We start from the raw sequence: 26,062 nt of genomic DNA, 5'->3' as shown, positions 1-26,062 counted from the left end.
GGCTAACCAATTCACCGGCTTCGTTTATGGATTTGATGAATCTAATCTCTCGTGAGTCCCTAGATCGTTTTGTAGTCGTCTTTGTTGACAACATCTTAATCTACTCACCCTTCGAGGAGGAACATGAGAAATGCTTGCAGGTTATACTTGAGTTGGTTAGAGCACACTGTTTATATGCTTAGTTCGGGAAGTACGAATTCTGGCTAGAGGAAGATACATTCTTAGGCCATGTGATATCTAGGGAAAGGGTGATTGTAGACTCTTCTAAGGTAAAGGCAATGCAGGAATGGGAACTACCTAAGAATGCTTTTGAGATCTAGAGTTTCTTGGGCTTAGCCAGATATTACTGACGTTTTGTGAAAGACTTCTCTAGATTGGCCTCACCATTTACTAGATTGATGAGGAAAGGTGTTAAATTTATGTGGAGTGAGACTTGTGAAAAGTCGTTTCAAGAGCTTAAGGTTAGACTCACCACTACTCTAGTATTGATTATTTCGAAGAGGGGTTTGGGTTATTTGGGTTATTTGGTTTATTGTGATGTGTCTCGAGAAGATTTGGGTTGTGTATTGATGCAAGAGGGAAAAGTGGTAGCGTACAGTTTGCAGCAATTGAAAACACATGAAAGAAATTATCATATTCACAACTTAGAGTTAGTGGCAGTGATTTTTGCCTTAAAAATTTGGAGGCATTGTTTATATAGGGAGAGGTTTGAAGTGTTTTCCGATCACAAGAGTTTGAAATATACGTTTTCATAGAAGGATTTGAATTTGAGACAGATGAGGTCAATGGAGTTTATGGAGGATTATGACTTCGAGTTACACTATCATCTAGGGAAGGCCAATGTGGTGGCTGACGACTTGAGTAGGAAATCCATAAGCAATGTAGCTAGTATTGCCATAAGGGAATGGGAGATGTTGGGTGCTATTGGCGAGTTCAACTTGCATCTTGGCGAGTCCGTTGAGTCGGTGTAGACACCCTATTTTTGACCGACCGCAAGACTCAGACGCTTGGTTCAATGCACTCATTGATGAAAGTTGAATTGTGAATACATAGCGATTCAAAATCAATCAGGCTTTCAAAATAACCTTACGTCTTCAACATATACCTTGTTTAAACCCATAAGTTTCATTTTTATACCTTTTTCTACCCTGAGCTGAATTTGAACCAAAAAATAGGGGAGGCCATCAAGGCTCGGTCGGGCAGCCTTTGAATGGCGACAAACATTGTTCTGGGTAGAAGGCTGCCAGCTATCCTTTTTTGAAAATATTTTATCACCTTTTAAGCTCGAATTCTATAAACCAAAGCTCTGGGATTGTTTTGAGGGTTGAACAAAATTCTAGAAGTGATATATACACCTTGAGAGCTCTTGATGACTCTTTCTTCCATTGCAAGTCATCTTTGAGCTAACCTAGCTTGCTTATACCACCTATACACACCATATACAACCTTGTCTTACCACCGTAAAGCCTTGGTTGATCTTGGAGAACTATAATTCAAGCTTGAGAATGCATTGAAACTGAACTTGGAACATCAACAACAAGTTTACTTCTTGAAAGGTATAAGCTTGTTTTCTCTTCTCTTGCCTTCATTTCTATCATTTAGTTTATACTTCTTGCTGTTTTGGGTTGTTTTGGGCTTGTTTGAAGTGTTTGGAGTTGGGTTTGAAGAGTTACCAAAAGGGTAGAATGAGCGTGCTCTTTCTATACCTTTACTTATAACTCAAACCATCTCCTTTTCACTCTTTTCCTTTAGTATTTACACTGATTTCAGAGGTTTAGAAAGACTAAAAACCATGGTTTGAAGTTTCAAAAGTGGAGGGGTTAGCCACCCCTCCTTATCCTTGCTTACTAGCTTTAATTCTCTTCTTTATTGTCTAGCTTTTCAAGCTCTTTTCATGCATGTTCTATCTCTGATTTTCATGTATTAAGGGTTATTTTGAGGTTGTGTAGACCTTTTCAATTGGTTCATGCCTTGTTTAATACACTTGTTGTCTCATAAGTTGGCTTATTTGTTACTTGTTATGCTTTCTTTGTTCATTTCCCATGTTTGAAGTCTAAGTTTACTAATCAATCAACCATCCATATCTTTCATTCTTGAGAATGGTTTCAACCAATTAAGGTTGTTCAATACATGTAAAGGAGACCTACACTTAATGGCTTAATCTCTTCGAAGATTCATCGTCAACGGTGTAGTCTCTCTCTCTCATGTCTTAGAAGAACCACTTGTTCGACATTATTTTTTGTTTAGAGGACTTTAACATCACATTTGGACAAATGTACTAATGAATGGCAATGACTAAAACAATTGGTTTAAAACTTGGATTAACACACTTAAACAAAATGGCTTAATAGCTTGAACTTAACCGGACGTTATGCCAAGTTTCTTGTGTCAAGGGTCATCAAGTATTAATTCATGATATTTTTTATGTCCTTGAAGCATCTCAACTTCCTTTTTTGAGTTCATTCAATGAAAAAAGGGAGGGGTGGTCATTTGCATTGAATTCATTGATTTTTGTCCAAAATGATCTCCGAGATCATCAAGCAATCATATCGCTCATTGATGGTTTTGGAGTCAATCCCAACCTTCTCTTGAGGCTTTCCCATGATAGAGAAGGAAAGAAGGACAAACAGATCTTGAAAATGTTCTATCTTCACTGATTTCACCTCAAAGCACAGAAACAGAGTTTTGCACCAAATCAGTGCACGGCCGGCCATCAGTGATGCACGGCCGGCCCTTGGTGTGTGGCCAGTAGTGCAATTTTGTAGAAACAGAAGCAGTAGCTGAAGGTGAAACAGAGGCGGCCTGGGCAGATAGAGCAGCTTTCAGGCGATACGCATGCAACCTTCGTCCATTTTCTCTTTCGCATTTTGTCGAATGTAATTAATCTTGTTGCAATTAATTAGTTGTAGCTAGTTAATTTTGTAAAGTGTTGTAATTAATTAAGTAGTTAATTAATTATTCAATTTCGTTTTGTAATTAGTTAGTTAACTAGAATAGTTAATTGATTCATTTGTTGTAATAATTAGTTAAGTAGTTCAGCTATTTATTCATTTGTTTTGTAATAATTAGCTTAGCTTTAAGTAGTTAGTTAATTAGTTTAGTTTATTCGGACTCTGCTTCATGAGAGTGTGTTGTAATAATGTGTATGTCTTCCAACCACACGTCTTTCTCCCTTTTGCTTAACCATTTTTGATGGCTAGATTAGGGACATGTTTCAATTAGCATACCTTATGCTTACATCCATTTCATCTTGTCTTACATGCACCGAAGCTCAGCGCATCATTCAAACTGCATTGTCGTTTCAATACTTCAATGAATATATGTTTAAAATGCATGCTCTCAAATTGTTACAAATAACATGTTAAGTAGCCGAGCATATCAATTGCATGTGTTGCATTAGACATTTGGCATAGTTAGGAATCATACATATTTTTCTAACTCATATCTTCTTAGCTTGGAGTACTAGATAAGTTTTTAATGCTTTAGCATACTTGCATGAGTGTGAGTGATTGCCATGACTAGCATGCTTACCATGAGGCTAAATGCTTACTTGCTAAACTGTTTGAATGCCTGTGGATGAAGGCTTGTTGTTTGAATTAGAACAATTCAATAAATGTACATTTTTTTAAGCCCACTATGTTTGGTGGCAAATTCGCAAACTTTAAGCCCACTTGAGGTGGCAAAATCAAAACCTTTTCACAAACAAACATGAAATTGAATTGTTCCAAATTGAGCAAACTTGTCTATACTTATATGTGCATATCACATAGTAATGCTAGCCTAATAACTGGAACAAGAGCATATAATGTTGATAAAAATCATATCATAATTAGTAGAGCCCGAACTTTGATCGAGCGAGCGGGGGTGCTCAATTCATGACCTTCCCCTCTTATACCTAAGTTCCCGAATCGAGACAATCTTGGTGATGATGGACACGTGGCCTTTGGCACGAGTCATGGATTTTCTAAATTTTTCCAAAATAAAATATTTAGGTGGCGACTCTGTATCTGGTAAAGTAGTCCTATTTTGACATTTTTTATTCAAAAATCGATTTTCCAAACGGTTTTCTGAATTTGGACTCTTTGGTGTTTATCAATTTCACATTGCGCTTGTGAGATTAGATTCAGAACCGCAGGAGTCTGAGCTCTAGGGCTTCTTTCGAGCTTCCGAGAGGGGACTTGAAAAAGTCGAGCTACAATCAGTCGTTTTGTTCACTATAGTTGCACAATCTACACTTGTGAGCCGAGTTATAGAAGCACAGTAGGGTGATCACGAAGTAGAGGCTATCCAAGCGAAGATATATAGTAGACAGGTATAGAAGGGCTTGAACATGTATTCTGACTCGAGTGTGATGTATTTGGATTGCCTTTTTGTGCCAAAATCTTGTAAGGAGAAGGTACTCCAAGAGTTGCACCATTCACAACTTACGGTATACCCAGGAGGCATAAAGATGTACCACAACCTTAGCCACCAGTTTTGGTGGAGGGGGATGAAGAGAGACGTAGCCTTATTTGTTTTGAGGTGCTTTACTTATTAACAAGTGAAGGCCGAGCATCAGTGACCAACAGTTTTGTTGCAACCCTTACCTATAGCCGAGTGAAAGTGGAACCATGTCACGATGGATTTTGTTATAGGTCTTCCGAGGACTCAATGGGGGTAATGATGCCATGTGGGTGATAGTTGACCGGTTAACTAAATCAGTACACTTTGTACCTATGTGCACGGGTGACTTAGTAGATTATCTTGTCGACCTTATGTTAGGGACATAATTCGACTTCATGGATCCCTGTGGCTATCGTTTTGGATAGAGGCCCACGTTTCATGACTCAGTTGTGGCAGAGCCTACAGAATGCCTTGGGCGCTAGATTGACGTTTAGCACCACCGATCAACCTCAGACCGACAGGTATTCTGAACAAACCATTCAGATCTCAGAGGACATGCTTTGGGGTTGTGTTCTGGACTTTAAGGTGTCGTGGGAGAGGCACCTACCTTTTATGGAGTTTGCCTATAGTAACAGCTTTCAAGCAAGTATTGGTACGGCACCATTTGAGGCCTTGTATGGCCAACCGTGTAGATCTCCAGTGTGTTGGGCCGAGATGGATGACGCACCTATGTTAGGTTTTGAATTAGTCTGGGAAACGATGGAGAAGGCCGCGCTTATTCGTAAAAGGTTGGTTTCGACTCAGAGTCGCCAGAAGAGCTATGCCTACCGTAGGAGGAGACTTTTATCTTTTGAAGTGGGAGATCACGTGTTCTTGAAAATATAGCTGAGATGGGGTTTAATGAGATTTGAGAAAAATGGGAAGTTGTCTCCTAGATTTATTGAGCCTTTTCAGCTTCTAGAGCAGATTGAGGAGGTAGCTTATCGTTTAGGCTTGCCGCCACAATTTTTCGGGGTTCATGATGTATTTCATATTTGTATGCTCTAGAAGTATGAGCTGATCCTTCACATGTAGTGGATTAGACTGGGTAAGAGATAGATGAGGATGCCTCGTACGAGGAGAGACCAGTACAGGTTTTAGATACTTAGGACCAAGTCCTGTGAGGCAAGACTATTCCATTGGTTTAGGTGTTGTGGTGACACCATGTGGTTGAGGAGGTGACTTGGGAATGTGAGGCAAAAGTTCGTGAGAAGTATCCGAGCCTATTTGTTGATGTTTGAGACTTGTATTAAAATCTTATTCATGTTGTGAAATGTAAACGTTGTAAATGTTTTGGAAAGTTGAATTGTAATGTTGGGTATTGAAAAACTTTGTTTTTCCTTGTTACGAGTATGGATAACCCATGATTAGATCTACATCCTGTGATTATTGGTTTGTTTTAAATTTTGGGGACAGAATTCCTTAAGGGGGGAGATTATAAGGATTCCGGTGTAGACCCGACCCATTTCTTGCTTTTGAATCTGGGAATCCATGTCCTTAACTATTGTTCATTTCATTTTCATCTTGTTGCTAGTTGAGTTCAATTATTTGGAAGTTATGGTGGTGTTTAGTTTTTCAAAAGAGTTGTTGCCCAGATTTTTGCCTATTCGCTTGAGCGGTCTTTCTTGCACTCGAGCGGTCTTTTATAGTCTGCATAATTACTGGAAATATGGAATCTTTGCTCGAGGAGTCTTTCTTGCACTCGAGCAGTCTTTTGCAAGTCTGAACTTCTAAAGGGGGTCATTTTACGCTCGAGCAGTGTTTTTGATCCCTTGAGCTATGTCACTTATTGTGTCTGATGCTCGAGCAGTGTTTTGTTCGCTTGAGCAGTTTGTACGTATATCGGTTTGAGATAAGGGTATTTTGAGTCACTTTTCACTCTCTCTCTCTCTCTCTCTCTCTCTCTCTCTCTCTCTCTAGTTCTTGCATTCTAGCTCCAAATACTCCCAATTTATTGATTTCCTCACTTAAGCCCTTTGGAGAAAAAGGTAGAGCACGTCAAGGGCTTTGTTTTAATTGAAGGAGTTATCGTTTTCAGCTTGGCCAAACTTCAGCTCTTGTTCACTCTTGTCTTCTACTTTGAAGTAGGGACTTCTTCAACCTTTAGTATGATTTTAACATTAGTTATTCATCTATTGAAAAAATTCTAGTGATTTGGAGATTTTGGGGTTAAACCCAAGGTTTGGTTTCGAATTATAAAAGAGGCGTTTTCAAATAGGTTCTTGAGAAAGATTGTGGGATTGTGTTTATGATTGAGATATGTTAAAATAGTGGATTTCTTTACTTAAAATTGATTTTGTAAGGGGGTTTTGTTCTAAAATTATGGATATTTGGTTTCGTGAAAAAAAATGGAAAATGATGTTGGGCTTGGTAAGAACGAAGCAATGTATATGTTGGTGATGATAGTAAAGTTGGATATATAATATCACTCCCATTTTGTAAATGAAGAGATTATATCTGTTGTTGGAAAATTATCTATTGTATAGAAATATTTGTTTTGGGCTATCGGTGGATGATAGCTTTGATTGTTGTAGAAATTGCATGAGGATTAAGTGAATTGAAACTAATCATTCATTCATTTTGTATTGAACATTATTGCATGCTTAAACATTGAAAATATAGCGATATGGGCTTAGACCTGACCCATTTATTGCCTTTGAATCCATGAACCATATCCGTGGTGGTCGTCTTTTCCTCTTCTCTTGTTGGAGTTTCGCTCATGCGTCGACACCATCCTTGGCGGTATCGACACTGCCTTCTTTGTTGTTTTTCGGCTCCTGGGGTCGACGCCAGCCCTAGCGGTGTTGACACCACCTTGTTGTTGTGCACTTAGGGTGGCTACTGAAATTTGGGGTCGACACCAGACTTAGAGATGTCGACACGTACCCTGTTATTGGCCTCTAAGGTCGACACCAGTCTTTGTTACGACCCAAACCCGCTCCTTTATATTTAGCATCGTAACTGGCCAGTAACCCTAGGATTACCAAAGGCCTTTGAACAGATTACCACATAATAAAAGGCTGCAGAAGCAAATATAAAATATACATAGTCTATTGAGTTGTGTAGACATACATGAGACAGAAATTTCAAAACTTTATATACATAGGCGTGATGTCATAATACAGTAATCCACGTCACATACATTACAAATATAACAAAAGGGAGCTTAGCGTGATACATACATAAACATAAACTTTTTCATATTCCAAAAGAAAACAAGGTCTTAAACATGTGTGTCACAAAAGGGAACCTCCACAGGAGGCACAATAGCTGGCTGACATAACTGAGACTCCAGGTCATCAACTTTGAGCTTGGTCACACGCATGATCACCTACATACATATAATAAACAGTGAGTGAAAGCCCAATGAATAATAACAGAGCAAAGATTTTAATGAAGGATATCCAATTTCGTATCATATCAATCAAAGAGAAAAGCATAGTTATATAAAAAACAGAGTCATGTTCATATTTATATTCAAATCATGTGTGGTACTTCCATTAGCATTAACATATCTCTTTGGTCAAGCATATCAAGTTCCATAATGGAGCCTCCGATACCGGGTAACATATCTCATACATGAGCAATGGTATTATTTCCCCCAGGCGAGGGCCTGGGCCACGATGTTGTTTCCCCCAAGCGAGGGCCTCATGACTATAAGCCACAGTATTATGTCCCCTGGACGAGGGCCTCTGCTAAGGATACCATAAATACATTTCAAATATATGGATCATCATTCATGGAATCACAAAATAGCCTTTTGTATCATTCAGAGACAACTCATATCATATCATAATGTTTAGAAAGTTTCATAGCAAACATAACTTTACTAAATTATTACTTATTGATAGTTACACAGATAGCTTGATAGCAACCAATGGCTCAACAGCTTACAGTGCATGACCTACACAAACATAACAAATACACATACTGAAACACACGCTCGGATCACACTTAACTCATTTCATTTCATTCTTCGCATGTTTCTAAGTCTTATCCTCATTATTATGTCTTAATCTTGGCTTAGGAATGCCTAGGATGCAATGAGGGTGCCAAAATGCACTTGAAAACACTTAGCCAAATATGCGGAAAACATAGGCCTCGCTTGAGTGAACGTCCAAACATGTGAGTGGACTCTTGAGCGTAACTTCCTTCGGTCGAGCGGTCTGTAAACTTTGCAAAAGTATTGGTTACTTTATTTTTTTACTCGACGTACGCTCGACGGTCACTCGAGCATGAGACTGAGGTCTTCGCTCGAGCATAACTCTTACTGCTCGAGCAGTTTGCAAAAACTGTAAACTTCTAGGAGCATGCATTTTACGCTTGAGCCAACGTTTCCTCGCTCCAGCGGAAGTGCAAAACAAAAGGTGGTCGCTCGAGCACAGAATACGTCGCTCGATCGGTGAGGTAGAATTCTGAAATTTCCAGATTGACGTTCTAAGTCCAAAACTCAAATTCAAAGTTGTAAAACACAACCTTTGGGCCCCAAAACTTGTGAAAAAACTTGTAAACTTATAAAGCATCACGAATCAAGGTTCAATACACAAAATCAAGGCCCAAAAGTGAGTAAATTCTTCAAAACCAAACTTGAACAATATGTATACATATCATACATGTGTTGTCAAGAATTCAAACCTTCCAAAACATGTACAAATGGAGTGTTAAACTGCAAAATCACAATGAGCTCCCATAATTGAACAAAAATAGGTCCTTGAATGTAAGAAGTGGTTGAAATCAACACTCCCAATCCATGAAATACACATGCATGTGTGAAATGTTCATCTTCTCGACATTGCTAGCTCAACTCTTGCATAACTCTACTTAATCCTCAAGAATTCATGTCCTAGATATCATAATTATACAATTTAAGTGTTGGATCCTTACCTCAACTTCTCAAGTAAGCTCTAGATGGTGAATTCACTAAGGGTCCAAGCCAAATCCTTGAATTTCCAAGCTAAATCCTTTGTTTGAACTCAATTCTCTCTCTCTCTCTCCCCCCATGTTTCAAGTCAAGAAGATGAGAAATGAGAGTGTGTAAAGTGATCTAAGGCTTAACATTAGCCTTATGTAGGCTCCACTAATTAATCTAGCTTAGACTAATCAATTTGTACTTAATCTAATTATTCGATTCCGAATCGAATTTTAATTAAACCTTTGCCATAAAATTCTAAAAATCCAAAATAACGCATAAATCTAGTCAATTTTTAGATCAGACACCGATAAGGCCTTCAATTCACAGAACAAAGCAGAAATATGAATAGATATTCCTACGATAGATAGATATAACCACAAATAATGCAACACACATGAAATTAATTTAGTATTTCATCTTAGTTACTTATTAGGCATCTTTAATCACGGTTTAGCAGTTAATCATAGGTCGGGGTTGTTACAGTCTTGGTGGGGTCGACCCTTCCATTGCTGCTTTGTCTTGGGTTACATACTGAAATATAGGGTCGAGACCTCGAGTTCTTAGGGTCAACCCTCCCCTTACTATTTTGTTCTGGGTTGCATTTTGAAAAATAGGGTCGACACCATTGTCTCCTAAGGTCGACCCTCGTCTGTTGCAAAACATTAGTGTCTTAGCTTTTCTTCTTGAGGGTCGACCCTTATGACTTTTTTTTTCCAGATTTTGTTCGGCTTGGGCCTTACTTTTTGGGGATTTTGACTTGCCTTTTCATTTGACTTTGGAGCTGTTATTCTATTAATACCTAGCCACTATAAATAGACCCAAAGACACTTCTCACTCATTAGTTGTTTCACTTTTTCCTCCTTTACCCATGACTCCCTCTTTTTCTCTCAAAACTCATTTTTTCTCACTTAGATCTTCAAATCCACTCACCTAGAGGTATCTTCTCATCTTGGTCCTTTGAAATAGGTTGTACATCTGGTCAAGAGCTTTCTTTTGATCCAAGTGATTCGTGACTTTGTTGACATTGGGTTTTTTCAAGTTCTTCTCTTCTACCATTCTAAGCTTGAGGTAGGGTACTTTCTTATGAGTTTTAACTTAGCTATTTGTTTTTATAAAACCACTTTGTGAAAGAAACGGATTTTTGAACAATCTTGGGTTTTGGTTTGAAATCAAAATGAGGGGGTTTCAAAAGGTTTATTGGGAATGGTTGTGGATCGATGTGTATAAATGAGACATGTTGATATGATGGGTTTTACCTTGAAAATTGATTTATAAAAAGGAAGAGGGTCTTTGCCCTAGAAATCTCAAATGTTGATTTTGTGTTGATAAATGGAAATAATGTTAAAATTGTGAAATTGGGTTGATGTTGATGAGGATGTTGGAGTTAGGTATGTATTACCACTTACACCTTGGAAGTTGGAAATTTGATCTTTATGGAAATTATTTATTGTCTAGAGATATCTGTTTTGGAAGTTGGAGGATAGCTATGATTATTGTAGAAATTGCATGAGAATTAAGTAAATTGGAACTATTTTCTCATCCATTTGTATTGGGCATTACTGCTTCTTATCACATTGAAAATGTATCTTGTTTTGAGAAAAATTGTGAATATTTGGTGAATACTTAGTGAATTTGGATAGGGGATGTGATTATAATGTTAAGTTGGCCTGTGAATATCTTGTTTTTTGCTTAAAGTTCATTCTATCATGTAACATATGTTATAGATTCAGGGATAGGCTTTTGAATGTATATCCACATACGTTACTCTTTTGGAAACTTAATTGGAACTTAATGAAAGATAATTACCTTCTTATTGTTGTCATTTATTAATATCGTAGTTGGGTTATTTTGTTTATTTTGGGACGTTACAGAAAATGTTTTGTTTTGAGAAAAAATGGTGAATACCTTGGTGAATCTGGTTAGGGGTGTGGTTGTGGTTGTTATGTTGGCCTGCGCGTCCTTGGTGAAAGTCCAGAAATCCACGCGGTTAGGTGTCGATCTTTCCAGTTAGTACTGATAAAATGGATTTGGTAGTGATTATCTAGCCTACTGGTAGATACGTACCTAGAGATTCCTTGTGTTTTGTATCCACTGCCTTGTTTTCTATTATAAAATGATTATTTTTATGAATTAATTTATAATTTGGCATTGCATATTTTTTAGATGGAAATAAGAAAGGTTTGACAAATAGCATGTATGTGCATTCTGTAACAACCCACATTCATGTCCTAATCATGCTTACATGCATTTATATGTTTTGCCATGTTAAGTTGCTGTAACAACCCATACTCATGATATAGTCATGTTCATGTTCGTTTGCATAGCTTTATCTTGTTAAGTTTGCATTCATGAATCTTGTCGTGCTTTGTGTTTATGTGTTATGTCTAAGTGTTGCTTGCATGCCTTGTCCTTTCCCTGTTACGTTAAGCCTAGGTCATGCGAAGCCTAGGTTATGTCAAGCCTAGATCATCCCAAGCCGAGGTCATCTTGAGTTGTCTTGGAACCCCTTTGTTGGACCTCCACCTTTGACCTGACATATTGGCCGAGATGCCATTATCTAGGCCGAGGTGTTCATTACCAAGGCCGAGATGTGTGTTATCTAGGCCGAGATGTACCTTTGCACCCAAGTGACCTTGTCCTGGAGTGGTATGACCTAGACCGAGGTGTGGCACATCCAGGCCAAGGTGTGGCACAGCTTAGTCAAGTGTTGTCCTTCCTAGCCGAGGTCATTGTCACCTTAGTTGCCGAAGTCATGTTGTTAGCCGATGTCATCACCTGCCAGAGTGCCTTGCCGGGTAGCTTGTTAGATACACTTTGTCATAGTCTTGTCTTGTCAATCTATCACCTTTTTGAAGAGAGCCAACCAGCCGTTGCCACGTGTCCGAGCTGTGTGTTAAGTCAGCCGGCAGAGGGAGAAACCCATCATTTGTTGTATCTTTGTTTTGAAGAGGAGAGAGAAGCTCTAGGAGAGGAAGAAGAGTTCTTGAGGGAGAGTGGATTTCTAAGCTTGATTCCTTGAGATCGAACCGTTAGATCCGTGTTCTAAGGTTAGATTCTTAATCTGCTCTTGTCGTTCTTTATGTTTATGTTATTGCATTGCATGATTGAATATGATTTGTAAGCCATGCATTGCTTTAAAGTTCAGTTTTAGAAAGGGAAAATAATATTCATGTGTTCTTCAAGAAAAGTCATGTTTTGATCCGAAAGTTCATACTAAGATCCATGTTTTTGTGTTTGTTTTCACATGATCTTCAAGTATGGGTACCCAGGTCCATGTTTTCGAACTCATAGCATGAAATCCCAAATTTTGTAAATAAAGGAGTTATGATTTTAGCATTCATGTTCTTCATGTTCATGTTCTTCATGCTCTTCACGGGTGGAAACCCAGATCTCCAGACCTCACTTCCCTAAGTGTAGTCGCCGAGATCACTCTCACCTAGACCTCACACTTAGGCCAAGCATCGTATCTCACCTTGGCCTACCTTGCATGATCACTTACACCTTAGTTTGTCTTGTGTGCACCTCGGCATGCAACCGCACGCCGAAGCCTAGGTAGCCACACCTCAGCCAGTCGGTGTGGGACCTCGGCAAAGACCTGGTTGGTACCCAGCATGTCTTCCTGACATGTAAAACAGTGTTTTGACCACCAGCATGTTTTCCGAGATCATTTGCATGTATGTAAGACTTGTTTTGAGATGTATATTCAGTAGATTTTTCCATATGTTTGTAGGACTTGGACCTTTGCCTTGACCCCGACGTCCCAAGAACTATGTGAGTGGTATTTTTGATAAAGCTATGTTATATGTTTTGATAAAGACTTTGCTTTGCTTTGTTTTGAAAGTATTTGTTAAGCATGAATGATATCCCTATTTTATGTATCAAGTATAAGCTTTGTTTTGGATGACATTCTTGGAACCGTCCTTTCGTGTTAGGGGACGTTAAGCCTAAGTAACACCGTCCTTTCGTGTTAGGGGACGTTAAGCCTATGTAGCATAGTCCTTTCGTGCTAGGGGACTTTAAGCCTATGTAGCATAGTCCTTTCGTGTTAGGGGACGTTAAGCCTAAGTAACGCCGTCCTTTTGTGTTAGGGGACGTTAAGCCTATGTAACATAGTCCTTCCGTGCTAGGGGACTTTAAGCCTAGCTAGCACCGTCCTTTCGTGCTAGGGGACGTTAAGCCTAAGTAGCACCCTTGTTAAGATATCGGCCGCCGACGTACTATGAACAGGTGTGCTCGATGCCGAGGTTATGCTTTTGCTTTGCCGGGATGTCATCACCCCATGTTTTAAGGTTTGACGTATGTTAAGTATGTAAGTAAGTTTTGAAAGACCAAGTTCGAATGATGTTTTGTTTCAAGCCAAGCTAAGCTATGTTATGTATGGTTTTGACAAGGATATAATGTGTACTATTTTGAAAAGATCTCGGGTATCATTCATTTAACCCCTTTATTACTGGTACCATTCACTGAGTATCCAAGCTCACCCTCCCTATGTATGTATGTAGGTAACAAGCAAGAAGTCAGCTACGCCGAGATGTGTGTTTTGTATGCATGTTATGTCGGCAATGAGGATGTCGGCAATTTTGAAGATTATGTTTCTTGACTTGTATTTCATGTATTTTGTTTATGTCGGCTCGAGAAGCCTTTTTCCAAGATGTAATATGTATTTTTGTACTTCATTCTATTTGTATTCAAGTTGTAAAGCTATGTAAAGATGTATGCCATTTCATTTGACTCACGCACTGCTCTTATGGACCACTTGTATTTTAAATTATTGCTTCCGCCCTTGTGAGCTCCCCTATATTTATACTCTGATTGTGTGTGAATTTTGAAAGTTGGCCTTCGGTAATCTCGGATTACTAGCCATCATGGCACCAAACTACTAGGGGCGGTTTGGGGTCGTGACACATTCACCTTATGACTTTGTTAAGATTCATACATTGCGTTAAGTCAAATGAAGGCCTTGAAGTCAGATGAAGACCTTGATAAACATAGAGATTAAACTCAAAATGAGAGAGTGGAGTGCTGATAGTAGCGAGTTCATTGGCAATAATTTTGGCATCATACAGGAAGGTACTGACAGAGCGATCATTTTGTTTCAATTGGTGAAGGCTCAAATGTAGTTGAAGAAGGTGAGTATGTGACGAGGATGCAAGGGATTGTTCAAGCGTGAGCCAAAGATCACGATAAGAGGTACATTTGACGATAATGGGTAGAATTTCATCCGAGAGAGAAGCAATGATAAGGCTCATCATTAGTTGGTCTTGACATTGCCAAGCAGAATGAGCAGGATTGGAAGTGATGATACCGTCGGTAATGATGGTTGATGGTGGGCAAGAGAATGAACCATCAATATATTGGTATAGTTGTTGGTCACGTAAGTATGGGAGAAGTTAAGTTTTCCAATAGAGAAATTTTGTGGATGTGAGTTTAAGAGATAGGAAATGATGAGCATGATTGGGAGAGATAGGTGAAGGTGATGTTGCTGATATTGATAACGAAGTAGCAGTGCTTGAAGAAGTGATTTCGGATGCCATGGCTCTGATACCAACTTAGAACAATTTTCTCTATATTGATTAGATTCAATGAATAGTTTGTAGTACATATTCCATTATATTTATACACTTTATATGATAAGGATAAATATAAACAATAATAAATACAAATAATGATAAGATGATGAGAAAGAATTTGAGATATAAATCATATCTCAACAGTAATGGTTAATTTTTAGCGATATATGTAAAAAATAGTCACAAAAAAATATTTTTAGCGACAATTGTATTATGACTTATTTTCAAAAGGATTTGATGAAAAGTAATTAAAACTATTTGGACTTATTGTTAATTTGCTCAAAAAATTTCACCTTAAAGTTAGAATATTGAGCTGATGTTTGGCATGTGGCTTTTTTAGTTATTTTTTGACTTTTTGATTATTTTAGCTCTGGTCAAAAAGTTCATTTGGGTTGACTTTTGTGACATTTATGAGGGAAAAAAATGAAATTATTATGATTTAAAAATGACATTTTATCTTATTGATTGTTTAATTTATTTTATTTTTTTTATAACTAATTTAACAAAAAAAATTCACATGTAAAACGAAGCCTAAATGTATTAAATCCTTCCCCGCATGACCCGATTTGGGTGGCTGCTGTGCAAGGGGTACAACAGTCACTGTTGTGCAGTCAAATGGGCCCATTTTGGGGCCCATTTGGATGATCTGAATCGTTCAAATTTTAAAGTACATCAAGTATAACATATCTGCAAAAAATCAAGTTAATCAGATATTGTTAACCCTTTCATCCGCTCACATTTGTATTCATTTTAATATTTTAAATTACAATTGTCATTTATTTTTATATATCTATATAATAAGGCAAGAGGCTTTTTGAAAATGTCTTAAAATGTATGAGAGATACATTTTGAATCAAGGGTTTAGATCCATTCTAATAAATATCAATGGTTGAGATGTGTTTGATTCCTGCCCAAATGCTCATCTCTCTCTCACTCCCACGTCTGCCCAAACAGACGTCTCTCTTTACACGTTCTCTCTCTACACATATGGCCCTCTCTACACATTCTCTCTCTACACGTTTGCTCATCGTCGCCATTGAAGGAGAAGATCGAACTTGGCTCATCGACACCTACCCTCAAAGATCTCTCTCTCTTTTCCTCTCTCTCTTCAAAGATCTCTCTCTCTCTCTCTTCCTCTCTCTCCTCAAAGATCTCTCTCTCTCCTCCTCTCGCTCCCCCTCTCCCTCGACTACCACCAACAGCAACTCTCCACAGCCACGCCGCTTTACGTCGCCTCCATCACCGCATCACCTCCGATCTCCATCGACAATAACTCTTCATCTTTTCTCTCGCCACGCCGCCTCCACCGTCAACAAAGAGATGAGTTTCTGAAATGGGTTTGGATTTATATGTGTTTGGATTGTTAAAATAATCAATTGGTTTTGAATTGGACATGGGGGGTTTAGATCTTTACTTCTTTTTTCCCTATGGGCAGCACTGTTGAATAAATAAAGCTTAATCCTAAGCCCAATCTCAATCAAAGCCAACCCAAATCTCTCCAAACCTCAAACAGAAACCCCAAAGGCCATGATTTTTGCTGTTTGGGATGTGGATTGATTTTTAAATTTTTAATTTTTTTGGTTATTTTGGTCTAGGCTAAAAGCCTCTTTTTGGCAACCCATGGGGCATGGATGTTTGGGAAGGCTCCAAATCTGCTGGATCTGTGATAGATCTGAGTTGTGGTAACCCTTCTCTCTCTCCTCTTATACAAATTTCAATTATATATAGTTTGGATTTTGTATTGGGTGTGTGCAGATTTGGATTACAGTTTATCTTATTGTATTGTGCAGATTTTACATTTTATTATGGTGTCTTCTGGGTGTGTGCAGATTTGAATGATATATATATACATATATTGAGTTATTTGAATGATACACCATGATGATATAAATATATGGAAAAGAAATTCTGCAAATCAGACTGCTGGATATATATATTTAGGGATTATATCAGACAAATCTATAGTTATTGAATTCAAATTCTGCACAGACAAATCTATAGTTATTGAGTTATTTTAATCTATAGTATTTTTAACTACTGGGCTCAATAGAGTTATTGAAAACATGTTTACTGAATAGATATAGATATATGGTAAGATTGGTCGGTTACTGAATAGACAAATGTTGAAAACATGTTTGCTGTGCAGACTTGAAACATAATAGATATATGGTAGATATATGGTAAGTCATGTTTTGAACCATATGGAATCATAAAACATGTTTGTTGTGCAGATAACCAACCAATCATAAAACATGTTCGCTGTCAGATTAAGATTGAACCATAAAACATGTTTGATGTGCAGATTCGGACATGGATCTGCATGATTTGAACCCAGCACTACTATTCTAACATTTGTTTATTGAAAACATGACTTACCACATTTGTTCTTGTTTACTGAATAGATTGTAAAAGACAAACCAATGGCTTTAACCAAACATAGGCCTACTAACCGATTCTGTTTCAAATGTTATAACATGACTTTAACCAATAGAGTATTGACTTTTCTACGCCAATTTAGTATTGAAAACATGACTTTAATTGTTGGGTTCAATAGAATTGATTTGGGAAATTGAAAACATGACTTTAGTATTCTCTCATTGATTCGGGTAATTGTTCTTCTTCTTGAATTTTTTTTTTCCTCTCTCAGCTTTTGTCTTCATCAGAGCTTCTATGGATCACTCTGACCACTCTCACCGTTGTTCACTCCGGCTGCGACATCACTTTGGCTACTCGACATCGTGCTCGGCTACTCGGTTAGTTTATTACTTTGGTTCTTTTTTTTTTTTCTTTTGTTATTGCTTTGGTAACGTTTGGCTGCTCGACATCACTTTTTTTCCTCTCTCAGCTTTTGTTATTTCTTATGTTATTGCTTTGCTTTGGTAACGCTTTGGTTCTTATACGGGTGATATTGAGCCAACTGATATATACAGGTGAATTTTTTTCTTTTGTTATTGCTTTGCTACTGAGTAAAATGAAGAAGAATTAAAAATTAAGGAGTAGTTGCAAAGGCTATGTTTTTTATCACCAAAATCACTTGACTCTGTTTTTTATCACCAAAATCAGTTGGCTCTGTTTTTTACCACCAAAATCAGAAAAAATTCCGTGTTTACTGTCACTATATTATCACCAAAAAATTTTGTTTTTATCACCAATTCTGAATTTTTTTATCACCAAAAAATTATGTGTTTACTGTCACTAAATCAGAAAAAATCACTTGACTCTGTGTTTACTGTCAACTGTTTAAATTAGTGATGAGAGACAAAAATTCTGCTCAATGTGTTTACTATCAATTGTTTATCACCAAAATTAGGAATTTTTTATCACCAAAAAAACATTAAGCAGAAATTAGTTTGGTGTTCAAAAAAAAAATTTAAAGGTTATACACATTAGTTTTGTGTATACACGTTAAGTATTGTCAATTTTTTTATAGATACTGATGTGCTTTAGTACGTAGAAAATACGCTAGAAAATTTTTGTAGAAAATTGGCGTAGAAAAGCATTGAAACAAAATCACAAATTCTGTATAAACAAACAATGAAGATACTTTACCATAACTCAAAACCCAGCAACATCAGAAGTATCCCCTTTTCTAAACCATTTAGAAGCACTATTGTAACAGCGCCCGCGGGGGGACCTCGCTACAGCTCGGACTCGACTTTTCGCAGTCACGGTTCTAAATCTGAACCAAAGAGTCCAAATCCGGCAAATCGTTTTAGGAAAACTGATTTTTGAAAGAAGTGCCAAACATGGACTGCTTTGCCAGATACAGAGTCGCCACCTAAATATTTAATTTTGGGAAATTTAGGAAACCCTGACTCGGTGCCAAAAGGCCACGTGTCCGTCATCACCAAAGTTGCCTCGGCTCGGGAACTTGGGTACGATTGGGGAAGGTCACTTCGTGAGCACCCCCGCTCGCCCGGTCCGAAGACCGGCCTCTACTAACCGTGATATCCAATTTTGAAAACGCTATGTGTTCTTAAACCAATTATTAGCCTAGAATTACTATGTTATGCGCGCAGCAAACAAGTATAGACCAAAACACCCAAATTGGAACAAAACATTTCATGTTTGTTTAAAAAAGGTTTGCTACTCGCAAGTAGGCTAAAATGCAGATTTTGCCACCCTCAAGTGGGCTTTTGGAAAAGATGGTTTTGCCACTATCTAGTGGGCTTAAAATTCACAGTTTTAATGTGTTATTCCAATTTAAGCAATTCGACCTCCACCCACAGGCATTCAAACAGTTTATCTCATGTAAACACTTAGCCGCATGGCAAGCATACTATTATGGCGACATTCACACGCATGTTGGATGCTAAAGCATAACCACTTACATTGTACTCCGTGCCAAAACAATAAACTAGTTAGCAAATGTGCGTGTCCTATTTCATGTTATTTTGCCTAATGCAACACATACAAGATGCAATTTTAGTTAGGCTCGGTTAACCTAAATATGACATACGATATGCAACAGTTAACAAGTACTCAACTTGGAATTGAAATACAAGTGCAGTTAGCATGATGTACCGAGCCCGGTGCATGTTAACAAATGCATGAATGCACGCATGCATATCATAAGGTATGCTAATTTCAAAAATACCCTAATCTACCATCATAAGCTGGTAAATAAAAGGGAAGAAAGAAATGGGGGTTGGAAGACATACACACACTCACCCACGCTTATTACATGTTTACCCTCACTCAGAGGGCTCGAATTAATATTACAGTCCCAAAATAATGAATAAATAAAATTATTACAAAAATTTCCTAATTAATTAAAAAAAAAAAGAGGAAGCAAAAGAATAAAGAGGGTGGCCGCAGCCTCTGCCTCGGGGCGCGCAGATGATGCATGCTCGAATCCGTCCTGTCCGGAAAACCCGTACTATGCTCTTATCGCTTCTGTTTGTACTGCCTTGTCTTTCTGAAAAATTTCCAAAATGCTGGAACAAGCTCTCTGCATCCTGCAGAGCACCACCGGCCAGACAGAATCGCCACCGGCACTCCAAAATTCCCGCCGGCACTTTATCAGGTTCATCGGCACTCCAGATAGTGCCGGTCGGCACTAAATTCTGCCGGTCGGCAGAAACTTCCTGCAACAGACAATCTGACAGCAAACAGAGGATAGGCAGTGCATAGTATGGAGTTTTTTGGGCACATGTAAGCATGGTCTTACTTCTTATCATGCTTTGGACTCAAAGAAGCATGACTTTCGATCCTCGAATCATCAATGGTACATGGTGAGTCAAAGGATCGAATTTGCCATTTAATATGAAAATGCATGCAACAAACAACATGAAAAACCGAGGCCTTATCAAGTTAGAGTCAAAGGTCCCAATGACCGGGGATCAAGGCACATTACATCACTTGAAGTATGAATGGTCCTTGACTCCCGCACTTGGTTTGACACCCCAAACCAAGTAAATGCAATGCATGCAATGCTCATGAGCCTCAAATGTGTCATACCACCAAGATGTAAAGCACAACAAACATTATGCTACCAACATGACAAATGTACAATGCTAAGCATGCAAGGTACCAAAATGGTGCAAACATGGACCAAATTGACTATGGGATCGATGTGCTACACAAAGTTTAATGGAACAACTATGCAACAAACATGGAGCAAGCATGCAAGAGGGCTAAAAAAAGGCAAATGGACAGACCCTTGCCCTCCTCAAAACAGTGACCAAAAGTGTTTGAAATGATAGGTAATCAACTCATGTTAACAAGCAAATTCACGGTCCCAAAGTTAAGACACAAAAGGGGGCGACTTACCTTCAATGACTTGACCACTCATGGCATGATCAAGGCAAGTAAAAACAGGATCTATGCATGCAAAATAGGACCCCAAAAGCTCCTAGTATGGCAACTAAGATATCCCCCATGAAGCAAACACACTAAGGCTCATTCTTAGGCATAAAGGGGACACATCTTCAAGGCATGAAAGAGGCCATGCATGCACACATACAAGCATGATTCTTGGACTAAAATATGACCCTAGATGATGCCAAATCAAGAGGGTAAACACAACCATGCATGCTAGAGGTCAAAATGCTCAAGGCATCCAAGCCAAAATACAAAGCAACTCTAACAAACATGCTAAACATGACCAAGTTGACAACCAACAGATTTTAAACATGGAAAAACAATGCTAAATGCTCCATGGAACCAAGCCAACACACACAAAAATCATGGCCTAATCATGGGGTGTACTTTTAAGCAAAATGGAGCGATACAAAGCAAATATCACAAGCATGCGAGAGGGCCCAAATCCGACCAAAAATAGAGATTATGTAAGACCTAAGATGCCTAAAAAAGTACTAAAATGAAGCCAAGAAACAACAAGCACGCATGCTATCCTTTTGAGCCCAAAAAGCAAGTAAACAAAACCATAAAGGGAGAGGGGTGTCCCTCCCCTATGCAAGACTTCAAACCAACTTTTTTGACACTAAAATACACTGATTTTTGGTGATCAAAAGATCAAAATGCTGAAGTGAAGAAAACCTTATCAAAAGGGCACCAAAATAGGCCAAACAAGGCCTATAAGGGTGAGTTTGCAATCTAACCACAAAGAGACCTCAATGAAAGTGTTAGAGCAGGAAAATATGAACCTTTTTTATGTTATACACAAGAGCTAAAACAGTAAACAAAATAGGTAGAAAACCGATGCAAGTTTGGGGAATAAAGGGGAAAATGCTCACCCTTGAAGAACCCTTGAAGAGCAAGTGGTCTAGCCTCCTTCTTTGGATCAAAACCAGTCCAAAACTCAAGAAACAACTCCCCCAAGTCCCTCAATCTCGGACTAAGGTGTGATAGTGTGTGTAATGGTGCAAAAGTAAGGTAAAACACACCTTTTGGGCCAAGAAACACACACAAAGGAGGGGGAAGAGGGAGATATAGAGATAGAGTGTATCTATATTGTTAAGGGCTGGTTTTTGCTTCTAAGAGTCTAACCTAGAACCAAGAGGGAGGACCCTCTCTTATAAGGATCCCTCTTGCAAAGCTTATTCAACAAGCTTGGCTAGAGGGAAATCCCTCCATACACGTGTATGGAGGGGAAGGGAGTTGGTGCCAGCTATCACAGCTGGCACAAAATATCTCCATAAAGTGGAGGAACAGTGGTCGGCTGCCCAAAAAAGCTATTTTGGCAAAAAAAAAGTGCCGACCGGCAACATATTATGCCGACCGGCAATAAAGTGTGCCGACCGGCAAACAAAATTGCCGATGGAAGAAAAAGACCAGCCGGTGGCCTCCAGCCACTGCCGGTGGTGTATGGGGATGTCTCACAAGGCATTCCCTGCCCCTCTAAGGCAAAACAAAAGTGTTTGGTGCAAAACCAGACACTAAACAGTCGAGTTCGGGGATCCTGAGGCAAGGCGCGCGAGCCGAGACCTCCGGGAACTCCAAACGAACACAAACATGGATAATCACCGAGTGTTCAAACGGTGACGTCCAAGTCTTGAGGACGGTCAAAAATGGGGTGTCTACAACTATCCCCTTTTCTAAACCATTTAGAAGCACTGTAAGCACTATGATTACATTTATGGTGATTACATTTCTTGATTCTCATTTTCTTCAAAAGCACTATAGACAAAATAATATTGCTAGGTTCTAGCATATATACTATATTGTTGCTTTTATGGAAACATCAAACTATAGAAAAATAATAATAATAATAATAATAATAATAATAATAATAATAATAATAATAATAATAATAATAATAATAATAATAATATTAGGTGTATTATATAAAAAGAAGATTCTGTATATACAAATTGTGCATAAATTCAGTTTTAAAAAATTTGGTTTGTTTGTTTACTTAATTTGTGTGCGTGTGTGTCTTTAAAAAAAAAACGGTGTTCCTATTTTTGTGTTTATGTGTTTATAATTTATTATGTGTTCGTATTTTGGTTTGTTTGTTTGTTTGCACTGTCACAAATGTTTGCAATTTTTTAGACTTAATGAGCTTTTGTTTGTTTGTTTGTGTAGAAATTCAGTATTTAAAATTTTGATTTTTCTATGTTTGTTATTTAAAATGAAATTCAGTGCTCTTAAAAAAATAATATAAAATGAGTGTCTTAGATATTTTTGTCTTATCAACTTCAATTGTTTAGACTTAGACTTAGACTTAGGCGTCTATAGGACTGTTTGACAAAAAGGCATTATTCATTTCTATTCAACTTACTAAACCATCAAGCGCATCACTAATCACTGGAATGCTCAGTTAAAGAACTCTACATGCTCAATTTTGTTTTTCAAAAATAGATGCAATCAACCATGATTTAGTCACCCTTTTAATGAAAGAACATCTCATTTAGTAAGTCACACATGTATGCAAGATATAGAGAGAGACAACACTACGATATACCTCTACACAAAAATTGTACCATTCAAATGTAATATATTTGTTGTGTGATTAAAAAAATAAAGGAACTGTTTTTTTTCATTTAATATTTTTTTGAATATCTAGAGTTCCTAATTAAAAAAAAAAAAATTGAAAGACTTGACATTTTAACATTTATGTGTAATATGACAAGAGAGTTTATGTTTTTTTTTTTTTTTGGTATAGATGATAAATATTTTTATCGATTTTTTTTGAATATTTTTTAATAAATATTTCTATAAATATTTTAGTGCTCTGTGTTGTACAGATGATAAATATTTTTCATAATTTTTTTTTAATATCTAGAGTTCCTAATTAAAAGAAAAATTTCAGAGACTTAGCATTTTAACATTTACGTGTAATATGGCGAGAGAGTTTATGTTTTATTTTTTCTTTTTTTGACACCTTTTTAAAGGAGTATAGTATTCTATGTTGTATTTCAAAAAATTATGGTGAATGTATATATGTGTATATTACTTTAGTTGTCTTCATGAAAAAAATGTATTAAACTTACAAGTATTTAACTTAACCCAAGTATTTAACATAATCCGTTTTGCTTTGAATCAAATTCACCAAGTATTTAACTTAACCCACAAAAATGTATTTAACATTCTATTATAAAAAATTAAAAAAAAAAAAAAAAAAAAATTGTACCATTCAAATGTAATATATTTGTTGTGTGATTCTAAAAAGAAATGGACTGTTTTTTTTTTTCATTTTTTTTAAATATCTGGAGTTCCTAATTGAAAGAAAAATTTGAAAGACTTGGCATTTTAACATTTATGTGTAATATGGCAAAAGAGCTTATTTTTTATTTTTTTTTGGCACCTTTTTTAGGGAGTATAGTATTCTATGTTGTATTTCAAAAAATTCTGGTCAATATATATATATATATATATATATGTGTGTGTATTACTTTAACTGTCTTCATGAAAAAAAAAAATGTATTAAACTTACAAGTATTTAACTTAACGCAAGTATTTAACATAATCTATTTTACTTTGAATCAAATTCACCAAGTATTTAACTTAACCCACAAAAATGTATTTAACATTTTGTTATAAAAAATTTAAAAAAAAACTGTACCATTCAAATGTAGTATATTTGTTGTGTGACTCTAAAAAGAAAGGGACTATTTTACTTTTTCCATATATATATGTATGTATATGTATCTCTATGTATATTTACTTATTTATGTTCTGGATCTTATTTTTTGTCTCAGGCTTGCTTCGTTGTGGCAAGAGTTGCAGAAAATTTGAAAATGTTGATTTGAGTTGCTGGATCTGGTTGATTTTTGTTGTTGTTGTGGTATAATAGTATACAATCTACTGAAATAACAATAGATCATGCATTTTCCCAAAACATTGTATAATAATATATAATAGATAAGTGTTTGGCCTGGAACTACTGCAATATCAATCTGGACAAGTGTTTGTATGTTTTGGGCATTGTTTTTGAACAGACAAGCTTCATATATCTATACTATTATTTTTTTCTGTCCAACAAAATTGAACAGATGTTTTCAACAGGTAGGAAAAAAAAATTTATACAGATAAAATTTTGATAGAAAATTTGTAGATATAAAAATATTGAACAGATAAAAAATTGGACACATAAAATTTGGGCAGATAAAAAAAAATATAGTGAATTTAAATTTGTATGAAAATTGAGTTTATGAGTTATGTTTATGTAGAAAATATATAATTTTTTTTTGTGTGTGTGTGTGTAGATAAATTTGAACTCGAAATTTAAATTAGGTTTAAATTGGGTTATGTTAAAAAAATGATCATAAAAGTGAATTTTGAGAAAGAGAGGAGAAATAATGGTAGTGGTGTGATTTGTTCAAAAATTGAAAAGAAGAGTTTTTTTTATTAATAGAATTTTGACTTCAAATTCTTATAATAAATTATATTTTTCAATTTTTACTTTAATTTTATTGGGGTGTATTTATGTTTGGATATTTTTACAAAATTCATTTCAAAGTCAATAAATTTGATAAATTACATTTTAAATCAATACTTTTAAATTTAATTATATTTTAATCTTATAATCTATACTATCTATATAACCAAATGTAGTTATTTTCTCAAAAGCTTCCAAATATTTATTCTTAAATTCTCATAATTTTAAAACACTCTCTTTCCTACATGGCAACCTTCTTTGATTGCCTTTCATGTTTTCTATTTTTCTTCATTTTTTTTTTGTTTGATTAATTAAAATTAAAATTAATTTCAGTATTTATGGATAAAGATTTGAATTTCAAAATTCGTCCATATAGATAAACATATAAAAACTGAAAATTAATTTTATAATCTACAGATAAAGATAAAAAATAAACAATTAATTAAAAAATAATAATTTCATAACTTATAGATAATTTAAAATTTCTTCCCATAAATAAACAAATAAAATTTGATAAATAACTTATGAAAATTAATTTCATGGCTTACAAATAAAGATAAAGATTAAATAATTGATTTTTTTTTTAAAAAAACAAAATTACTCTCTTTTTTCCCCCTCATTTCATACTTTAATTAATTTCATTATAGATAAACATATAAAAATTCATAAATAATTTATGAAAATTTATTTCATGACCTATAGATAAAGATAAAAATTTTAAAAATTGTTTAAAAAAAATAATTTCATGACTTATAGATAAATAAACATATAAAAATTGATAAATAATTTATAAAGATTAATTTCATGACCTACGGATAAAGATAAAGATTAAATAATTTATTTTTAAAAAATTAAAATAATAAAATTTAGATA

Source organism: Camellia sinensis, chromosome 12 (genome assembly GCF_055761805.1).
Source record: "Camellia sinensis isolate YWXY chromosome 12, ASM5576180v1, whole genome shotgun sequence".
Lineage (NCBI taxonomy): Eukaryota > Viridiplantae > Streptophyta > Magnoliopsida > Ericales > Theaceae > Camellia > Camellia sinensis.
The sequence above is the reverse complement of the archived record's forward strand: the minus strand, read 5'-3'. Positions refer to the sequence as shown.